Source organism: Rutilus rutilus, assembly GCF_951802725.1.
Source record: "Rutilus rutilus genome assembly, chromosome: 1".
In the NCBI taxonomy this organism is placed as follows: Eukaryota; Metazoa; Chordata; class Actinopteri; order Cypriniformes; family Leuciscidae; genus Rutilus; species Rutilus rutilus.
In genome coordinates this window covers 13,459,178-13,470,113 of record NC_140209.1, presented here as the reverse complement: position 1 = coordinate 13,470,113, position 10,936 = coordinate 13,459,178, and the positions used below count along the sequence as shown (strand labels likewise).

The window sequence follows — 10,936 nt, the reverse complement described above, 5'->3', positions numbered from 1 at the left end:
TAAAACATTCCCATAACCTGTTACACTTATAAATTGCCATTACCTACAGGTTAAAGATGCTAGACGTTAATTCAGGGTCATTTTCGAATCAACAAAGAATGGTTTAATTTTGCTTTAAAAAAAAAGTTTCAGAATAATACAAAGACAATAATTCAAAAAGGAAACGTAAAAGATTGTCCATAAATATCTTAATTGTATCTATTACTTTTGGGACATGTAAAACATTTAGGAGAGATCTCATTTCTAGGGATTTATCAGAAGAATTCACTTCTGGGCCTCTTGCCAATACGACAGCATCCACACCGGAGAGAGACCTCAATGCGGGAAGAGTTTCACTCAGGCTTTCACTCTGAAATCACATCTTCTCATTCTGAAGAAAGACCATTTAACTGTGATCAGTGCGGTAAACAGTTTCATTGGGCGTCAGTCCTGAAGAAACACCTGAAGATTCACACAAAGGAGAAGATTCATTAGTAATATTACAGCAGAAAAGACACGGCGGTGTGTGTTTCAGTGCTGGAAGTCCTTTACTACAGATGATGAACTGAAAGAGTGCCAGAAAATTCACACTGGAAAATAAAAACATTTGAAGGCAAAGTTCAGGAGCTGAAGAAAAGGCCATAACACTTTTAAGAGAGACCTGAATCTGATATAAATTTTTAAACGTTCTTTATAATTTTTAATTAGAACATCTAGTTTCTCTTCTACTTCTACTCTTCCATGCAAACGGAAGATATACTTTCATGGAAACTGGACACTTTTCTTCTCTTCTTCTCTTGAGATGCTTTGGCTCTTATAAGTCAGTAAAGAGAGAGATCTGTCTCATTCGCTTTCACTTTTACTTAATGTTTAATTTAATTTACTTAATATTTGATTAATGTAATGCTTGATTAAACTCTTTACTCATTTTATCAATCTCATTGTTATAGTCTGTGTTTATTTTCTGCTCATTCTGCTTGAATCATGAATAATCTAGTTCTGAAACCCATGAAGTAACATAATGGGCCAGTTGTTCAAAGGTAAGCTGATCGGATTTTGGTTATCGGATTGGTTCAAATCTTGAAAATGGTTTGTTCAAAAGGGAAAGAAGGAATCTGGAATCAGATTACATCACGGAATCCAATCCTAGTTTTAATCTGGATCAAACCTTCAGTTTGTGTTGCTCAAAACTTGTCAGTAGGATTTGGATACCTTGATAAAAAAAATTATAAAAATAAAAACAGGATTATCCTGATCCCAATTTCATAGGATTCCAAGGTGGATTCCAGGAAGAGAATGTAGTAAAAATTTAAAATTGGTCAAATAATACATTTGTATCATTTAGTGTATATGCTTTTATTTATATTTTGCAATTGACTTGTGTAACCGTTGTAACAGTGATAAAGTAGATAAAGTAGACACATGCTACCAATTAAGCTATTCTGTAAAGTAAAAATAAAATAAAAATGATCTTGTTTCCATGAAATAATCCCCCAAACAGATTTCAATAACAAACAAAAATAATATATTCCAATTTTCTGTCATTCATCACCGTATATTAATTAAAAAAAACACAATCATCAGAGATGAGCCTGTCAAAAATAATGTCTAACAATTGCATCCCTTACTATACGTCCAGTCAGTCCCTCATTCTGACAGAACGCCAGAGGTTGGTCTGTTTCTTCAACAGGCTCAGGTGCATCATAAACATCATCACAGAGAGGGACATTGTGCCTGGTAGTGATGTTGTGCAGGACGATACACACAAGTATTATGTTGCATGCTCCCTGTGGTTCCACTCGCAAGTAGTTAAGGCATGCAAAGCGCCTCTTCAGAACTCCATTTAAACGCTCAATTGCACATCTTTTTTTTTTGCAATGAGCAGTGTTGAAGCGTGCTTGCGCAGGTGTGGTTGCTGCAAGAAAAGGAGTCATCAGCCATGGTAGGAGTGGATAGGCACTGTCTCCTAATATTATGCCATCCGGTCAGTTGGTTTGGAGCTCTCTGTATAAAGCACTCTCTCTCAGGATACGTGCATCATGAACAGACCCAGGCCACTTCACGACACAGTTTTTGATGATGAGGTCAGCATCGCCCACAAGTTGGATGTTGATGCTGCCCCTCCCCTTTCGATTGATGTACTCCCAATCCCTCTCATGAGGTGCTTGGATATGCACATGAGTGCAGTCAATAACCCCAATAGTATTGGGCATGTTCCCCAAAAGATAAAACTTGTGCTTGGTCTGGGCACTCTGACCATCCTTTGGAAGTGAAACAAACTGATTGACCATGCTGGCCAATGCAATTGACACAGCTTTCACTACATCATTCACAGTTGATTTGTCCACTCCTATATTGTCACCAACAACTTGGTAGACAGTCCTAGATGCATATAAGCGCAGACCAATGAGGACCTGTTCTTCCACAGACAGACTGTGACTCCTTCGGGTTCTCCGTTGAAGTTTTGGCCTGACAAGGTCTGCAATGAACTTAATATCAGCATTCCCAAAGCGAAAGCGAGCATAGAGTTCTTCAGTGGTGTATTGCTCCAGTGGTTGTGCACGCTCAACATACACCCTTTGACGGTATCCTCTTCCACCAAAACGGTGGTAGCGATGGACAATACCTGCCATGTCAGTGCCTCTCTCTACGTCTTCTGAGAAAGGCTGAATATAAGATGGCTGTCAAATACCCACACACCAATTGGCTGATATGCTCAATTAAATAAATCATGCCCAAGGCCTATAAATACTATGTTCACTACAACAGATGAGGTGGAACCATGGACTCAAAATGACCTAATTTCACTGTTGCAGAAACCCATGCACTGCTGGAGGGTGTTAAGTGCCATTATGCCTCAATAGTAGGAAGCTCTGTTGCGGGTGGAATGGTGACTAACAAAAGGAAGAAAGACATTTGAGTTGAAATCACCCAGAATGTGAATGCAATGGGGTCTGGCCAGAAGAGGACCTTGGAGCAAGTGAAATTTAGATGGAAGAATCTGAGGGCCAGAGCAACAAAGGACCTTGCTGAAGCAAAAAAACACCCAAACAGGCAACAAACCCTCTAAGAAAGGTGAATACACAAATGTGGTTCTGGACATCATTGGAGGTGAGAACTCTAAAGCTCTGCACGGGATTCAATGTGTTGTAGGGGATGGTGAGCCTACGATTGTGGAGGAAAGTGAGCCAGTTCCTCCTAATGCAGAGGAAACATTCATTCTGGATCTCAGCCCTATTATTGAAGAACAACCTGGATCCTCACTGGTAGAGCCAGCAGTCACAGAAGTTCAGAAAAGAGGCTTGAAGCGTCCTTTGCCTAATAATAATGATGATGCCTATGAATCACTTCTTTAACGAGAAACTGAAAGAACAGAAGCACAGATACTCCTGGCAGAGGAACAAATCAAGCTGACCAAACTGCAGCAAACCAAAGCGAAACTTCAGATCCACCTCCTAAAAGCAGGGCTTGGAAATGCTGGTCTCTCCTCCTCAGATGAAGAAGAACTCTGAACATTCTTTATTTTGTTAACTATTGGACATTTAGCCATTTAATGTTTTTTAAGACATTTTCAAAATATCCACAATGTATTTGTTAATGTATATTTGTTTTTTATTTGTTGTGACTCAGATGGTCATAAAAGAAATTATGAATGGAAGTGGATGTTGATGTTATTTTTGTGCTTTGTCTCAAAATAAGAAACACTTACAGTGACCCCATGTTGGCTCTTCTACCTGTTCTTTACAGAGCTGGTAGCTCACATTATGATATGTTGTCCCATTTAGAGCACTGATAATCTGGATTTGGTAATCTTGAAAACTGTGTATCTGGATCAGGGTGATCCAGTCCAATGTTGCTTTGAAAAACCAGCATAAAAGTAAGACGGATTGCCTGATACTGAATAGGAAAAAATGGGATTTCCAATTCCGGATAATTTTAATCCAGATTAAATATTTTGAACAACTGGCCCATAATGATTGCTTTTTAAGCTTTCCATGTTTAAAATTTCTCAATAGAACTTTTAAATGCCTAATAATATAAATAGTATTTGGCGAATTTTTGATAATCTACTGTTGACTGCCAATGACAATGACGTCATTCATGAGTCATATAAAATGAATTAAAAATGAATGAATCTTTCATGACTGTAAATGGTTAGGACTGGAAGTGTGGAGAAGGGATGGTGGAGGGATGCTGCTAAACTGTCAATGAATTGAGGTGAGACTCTTGAATATATATACACCTTACCATTGATTGCCGAGTGCTCTCCACTTGTGTTAACTATCTGAATGTGCTCCTCCAGAACTTTGTTAATAAAACATAGTGAGTTAACACATCAGCAACAACCTCGACATAAAAATGTAGTATAGAGCTCATAAATCACAGAGGTAGCGTGTGTCAGGGTATGTGCAGGCAGAAGAAGAGGAAGGCAGAAGGCTCTAATACAAAGTGTTTACTTAAAAATATAACTCAAGCGATACAAAATGGCAGGCTACACAAACAGGTTGCGACGTTACATAGACGAGAACGGACCAAGACTGACTGAACAGAGGGAACTAAATACAGACACTGTTGAACACAAACCAGGTGACAGATGAAAATGATTGACAAGACACAGGTGATGATAATGAACTAATGATTGTAGATATGGCAATGGATGAGTGGCAGGAAAACAAAAGACGTGACTAGCAAGGCTGAACAGAAACACAACAGTTACAGTTACAGTACTCCCCCCCGGTAGGCGATTCCTCACGCCAACTGGGGATCCACCGACCAGGCTAGAGAGGAGCAGAGGGGCTGACAGGCAGTAGTGGAAGGGTTGAAAGGTGGTAGATGGAAGAGGGAGGTTGGGTGGGAATTTGGAGACCGACTCAGGGACATAAGATTCGAGTTCGGCAGGATTGACGTGAAGCTCAGGCTCGGCAGGACTGACATGCAGCTCGTGCTCAGCGGGCATGACGTGAACAGTCTCTGGCTCGGCAGGCATGACGTGAAGTGCGGGCTCGGCAGGACTAACGTGATGCTCGGTCTCTGGGCTGGACGGGACCAGTGGTGAAGGCTCTGGGCTGGACGGGACCAGCGGTGAGGGCTCTGGGCTGGACAGAACCGGTGAAGGCTCTGACAAAAAGTAAATCAAGTCCACTTCTTCAGGACTTTGGATGGGGACGGAAACAGGAGGCTCTAGACGGGTGGTTACAGCAGGATGAGACTCTGGGCTCTCGACGACGTCCACAGTGAGGTTCCACATACCCACAAGGTGCGGTCGATGAACTCGGCAAAGGAGAGGTGAACATACCCCAACAGCAGCATCCAGAACTGTTGTTTGAGAGATTCCTCATCCCAGCTCACGTCCTGATAAAGGTTGAGGTAAATCTCCACATAATCTTCCAGTGAGCGACCGCTTTGAGATAACCAGTCTTCCACGTTCATTTTAAATTGGTCCGTTCTTCTGTCAGGGTGTGTGCAGGCAGAAGAAGATGAGGAAGGCAGAAGGCTCCAATACAAAGTGTTTATTTACAAATATAACTCAAGCGTTACAAAATGGCCAGATACACACACAGGTTATGACATTACATTGACGAGAACGGACCAAGACTGACTGAATAGAGGGAACTAAATACAGACACGGATGAACACAAACCAGGTGACACAGATGAAGGTGATAGACAAGACACAGGTGATGATAATGAACTAATGATAGTAGACATGGCAATGGATATGTGGCGGGAAAACAAAAGACATGTGACTAATAAGACTAAACAGGAACACAACGGTTACACTTATAAGTCAGTAAAGAGAGAGATCTGTCTCATTCACTTTCACTTTTACTTAATGCTTGAAAAGTAATGATTAATTAAACTCTTTACTCATTTTTATGAACAGCTCATTGTTATTGTCTGTTTTTATTTTCTGCAGATTCTGCTTGAATCAGGAATAATTTTAGATCTGAAAGTCATGAAGTATCCTGATATGATTGCTTTTTAAACTTTCCATGTTTTAATTTTCTCAAAATAGCTTTTAAATGCCTAATAAATTATATTTCACCCACACATGACTGACACTGAAAGAGACTGTCTACATTATTAACAGTTTCACTCTTGATATCCAGTATCATATATACATTTCAAAAAGTTTCTAGTCAGTTTGATGTTTCATTCACACCATGAGGCTTCATGAAGTCAGAACAGTTACTATGAACTTTAAACAGTACACAGTTTTTACAAAATAAACTGAAATGATCTCCATCTCACCACAGCTTTACGCAACCAGCAGAAAGAGAGCAGCTGGAATAAAGAGAAGCGGCGTGTGATATTTCTTATTGAAAACATTTATAAATAAAGTGTATGCAATGTATAGCTAAGCAAAATTTGTTTATTAATCTGCATTTGTTATTGAAGACAAAGTGTACAATTTCTAGTATTTGGAATGAGCCAAAGATATCATTGAGCATATAATTTTTACTCAAATATAATACACTTATGCTATATCGCTTATATGTTTTGAAGACAGTCGTAATGAATTTGTAATGTACTAGTAACACAAATAAAGTGCACTTCAATATCACTAATCATGCATGTAATAAGTCCCTATTATACTTAAAGTGCATATTACTTAAAGTGTACTTTTTACATAAAGTAAAAAAATACTAAGTATACTTGAAGTTGTTTCAATTTAACACACAAATGTACACTAAATAAACTTAAACACTTTACAGTTTAATTACAACTAAAATACACATTAAAAAAAGTGTTGTTCCAAAATAGCACACTTCAAGTCAACTAATCATTAACACACTTAAAGTATACTGAATTAATCTGGCTGCAAGTATACTTAGCATTTTTTAGCATAGGCTTTTATCATGTATCCTGACTCAAATAATGTGTTTCTAGCAGCAAACACTCAGAATAAAGTGAGATGATCTGCTGATGATCCTGAATGGCTTGTTGAATGAGTGTTGATAGTCTGAGGCTCATCAATATTAACAGATCTGCTGAAAACACTCTTTATTTCATGACAATAGTTCCTGTTTTCACCTCATTTATTATGCTGATGTCTTCAGATCTCCTGTAAATTGTCACTTAAAGCTCATTTCATTGGTGTCAACAGACTGAGGGTATTTGTTGCTTACTATATGAATGATTATTTCTGTCTTTTATGCTTTTAAATGTTTTTCTTACAGTTCTTTACTACTCTAGATATATGCCATTATTTTAACGAAAAAACATATATAATGTTTAATTTCCAGTCATAGACCATATTTAGAACAATAATCATTTGGTGACATATTCAAACCCTGTATATTAGGATCATAGTGCAGACCCAAAATACTCATTAATTTTTAAGTCTTTATACTTTGCCACAATCCTTCAAAGCACTTTTTTTTGTCAGCAAAGTTTTTAATCAATTAAAAAATAATAAAATTTAGTAAGATCTCTTATTCTTTTATACATTTTTTTTTAAAAGTCAGAATAATTATGTTGTTTAATTTTTACATACAGATGTTACGTTGAATTATGATCCAACATTATTTCACCTATATTTTGATTTTTATTTTCCTTCACAAAAGTTATTTGAAACATTACACTTGCATTTAATGGGTTTTCTATGTATACAAAATCACTTTTGTAAATTTAATATCAATCTGACAATAAAATTAAACATCTGATCTTTGACCCTATTAAAACAAACTCAGTAATTGATATTTTTTATTTTGGCAGATCAGCTCCTCCCACAGCAATTACATCACCAGTGATGCCCCGCCTACAGCAGTCATATGATCAGTGAAGCTCCTCCCACTGGAGTGATTCTCCCAATTCCCCAATAAATGCTGTAAATTCCCATCAGCTACAAGTGAAGACGAGCATCAGAGCATCAGGAAGAGCTGAAATCTGCAAAGACTGAGTTTATTAAAGAGGACAGTGAGAACATGAGTGATCCAGAACCCTGCAGAATGAAACACACTGAAGATCCTGAAGAACAAAGAGGTTGGTGTTTATTCTTCATTCATTCATGATGCTGAAGAACATTCATGTTAGAAACATTCAAGCACTTCATCACATTTAGATAAACAGTTCAACTATGAGATGGGTACAGGGAACATTTCAACAAATGTTCAGTAGAGGGGAAACTTTCATATTGATTGTCAATATCAGGTCAAACGAAGTAAAATTAGATCTGGTTTATATTTGGTTTTGCAATTTTTGTTGGACATCAATATAGTTTAGATTTTTATTATTATTATTATTATATATATATTTTTAAGCAATAAACAGTAAACTGCATCAATTCAATTCAATTTCCATGATGGCTGACAGGGTTGTAAGTGTAACTTAATCAATATCTGATTATTTGTATAAGTTAATTAATTAATTAATTAATTATTCATTAATCATAAATGATATAAGTTATAAGTTATAACCTCCAACTAATAATCAGACTTATGAGTTTGTGACCGTGAGATCAGCATTATTGGCAGAGGTGAAACTCTAAGTGACACTGGAATCCAAATGAACCAGTAAAATATAATGTAAAGAGTTAAATAGAGTAATCAAATGTCTATTTAGATTATGATATAAATGACTAATAATGAATTGCCGTTCCAACTTGAACTGGAACTGTTTCTGGTTCCCCACGTTCACATGCGAATGAATCATAGACAGTATATAAACTGGACACAGCGACCCCATTGGATTCAACGGAGGAAAGTGAAGTCAATTAGAAACTCTTACTTCCTGATGGTCGAGCGTACTGCGCAGACTCAAACTGAGCTTGACGACGTAGATGTGACGTGAGCAACCCGTCTGTCTTCTAGTAGCTGTGCCAAGCGAAATCTGAATCATTCCCTTCCGAGACTTGCAGAGACGGAGAGTGTGAGTAGGAGGTGTCCATGATCTTGGAGCAGGAGAAACTTTTGCTAAGTATTCTGATTAATTACTTTGCCATTTTGCCTCCACGTCCCCCCGATTGCCCACGAGCTTCTCCTCCTGTCCATACGGTAATTCTCTACTGTGCGACAGAGAGTCGCGTGGGTATGACGCAATCGTTAGCCTATTTTTACAAAAACTGCTTCTACGGGGCCATAACGTAAGATACAAGGTAATGGAGCCTTTTATACATTTTCGTGTTTCTTTAGAAATAAATAATGGACAAATGGAGTCTTTAAACGCCTCAGATGTAAAGTTATTCGCTGTCAAAGTGACGCCAAAATGAATGGGAGTCAATGGGATGCTAACAGCAGGTGATGGTCTGATAGCCAATGGCGGCGCCCGGGGAACCTTCAATAAAATATGAAACGCTGCCCCCCTGGAATGAATGGGAGTCATTGGAATTAAAAGTCTAGTGTGACTGGACTGTAAAGTTTTACGTAAAATAAATTAAATATCAATCTATACTTTGCTATCAACATTATGACACTATTGTATAATTTTTAATGCAATAATTACATTAGAAAATTGTTTCATTGATCAAATGTATATAATAGTTCTTTGCTACAGAAACATGAGATTTGTGTCTATAATGTTGTAAAAATAATTATTAGAAGATCGATGTACCTCATTAATGGAAAGTACTTTAGTTATTACATTGTAAGGTAACACTTCTCTTTAAAATGCAAACAAGACTTTGATTATTCTAACACATAAAACTAATATCTAACACAAATATCAGCTCGTTTTATGTCCTTTCACTTCATATTCCTCTCTTTTAATTATTTCTGTTGTACTGAAAATGAAATAACTTTTTCTCTTGTATTTCAGACCTCATGGAAGTGAAGGAGGAGAGAGAAGAACTGAGTGAAGTGAAGGAGGAGAGTGAAGAACTGAGTGAAGTGAAGGAGGAGAGTGGAGAACTGAGTGAAGTGAAGGAGGAGAGTGAAGAACTGAGTGAAGTGAAGGAGGAGAGTGAAGAACTGAGTGAAGTGGAGGAGGAACATCATGTCAAACCTGGAGAACAACCTTTGAGTCGCTCAAAGACTAAAAAGACATTTTTAAAGAAAAGAAGAGCCAAGAAATCTTTCACCTGCACTCAGTGTGGAAAGAGTTTATCAAGCAAACAAAATCTTGAGATTCACAAGAGAGTTCATACAGGCGAGAAACCATTCATGTGTGATCAGTGTGAAAAGAGATTCTCAGACAAACAAAATCTTAAGTGTCACATGAGAATTCATACCGGAGAGAGACCGTTCACATGTGATCAGTGTGGAAAAAGCTTCATAAAATCATCAAACCTTGAGATTCACATGAGGATCCACACCGGAGAGAAGCCGTTCACATGTGATCAGTGTGGGAAGAGCTTCACACAATCATCAAGCCTTGAGATTCACATGAGGATCCACACCGGAGTGAAGCCGTTCACATGTGATCAATGCGGCAAAAAATTTCTTAGTTCATCAGTCCTGAAGACACACCTGACAGTTCATACGAAGGAGAAGCCACATTCATGTTCTGTGTGTGGAAAGAGTTTTTCACAGCGGTGTCATTTACATGCACATCAGAAAATTCACACTGGTGTGAGAGAGTACATGTGCTTTGAGTGTGAGAAGACTTTTATTACACCGAACTGTTTAAAACTGCACCAGAGAATTCACACTGGAGAAAAACCTTACAAGTGTTCACACTGTGACAAGAGATTCAGTCGATCATCACATCTGAAAAGACATGAGAGGATCCACACTGGAGAGAAACCTTACAAGTGTTCACATTGTGACCAGAAATTCAGTCAGTCAGCAAGTCTGAAAACACATGAGAGGATCCACAGCAGAGAGTTCCCTAGCTAACATCCGTTTTTTATAAGAACGTTCTCCAAATATTCAGAACCAAATGTTCGTTCTGGGAACGTAAGAGGAATGTGTTTTAAAAGGTAAAATGTTCCTCAAACGTTCTTTCAACTTAATTTTGATTTTTTTATTTCAACATTCTAGGAACGTTGATTTGTAACATTCCAAGAACATACAAATGTC

At 37.8% G+C, this 10,936-nt stretch overlaps 1 pseudogene across 1 annotated transcript; it reads right to left on the bottom strand.

Moving 5' to 3' along the window:
• Positions 1-385: 385 nt before the first annotated feature.
• LOC311304144 (putative nuclease HARBI1) lies at positions 386-2,612 on the bottom strand (annotated as a pseudogene). Its single transcript has 2 exons — positions 1,613-2,612; positions 386-441 (listed from the first exon to the last, which is right to left on the bottom strand). The product of its transcript is annotated as a putative nuclease HARBI1 (transcript).
• Between the last annotated feature and the right edge of the window lie 8,324 nt (positions 2,613-10,936).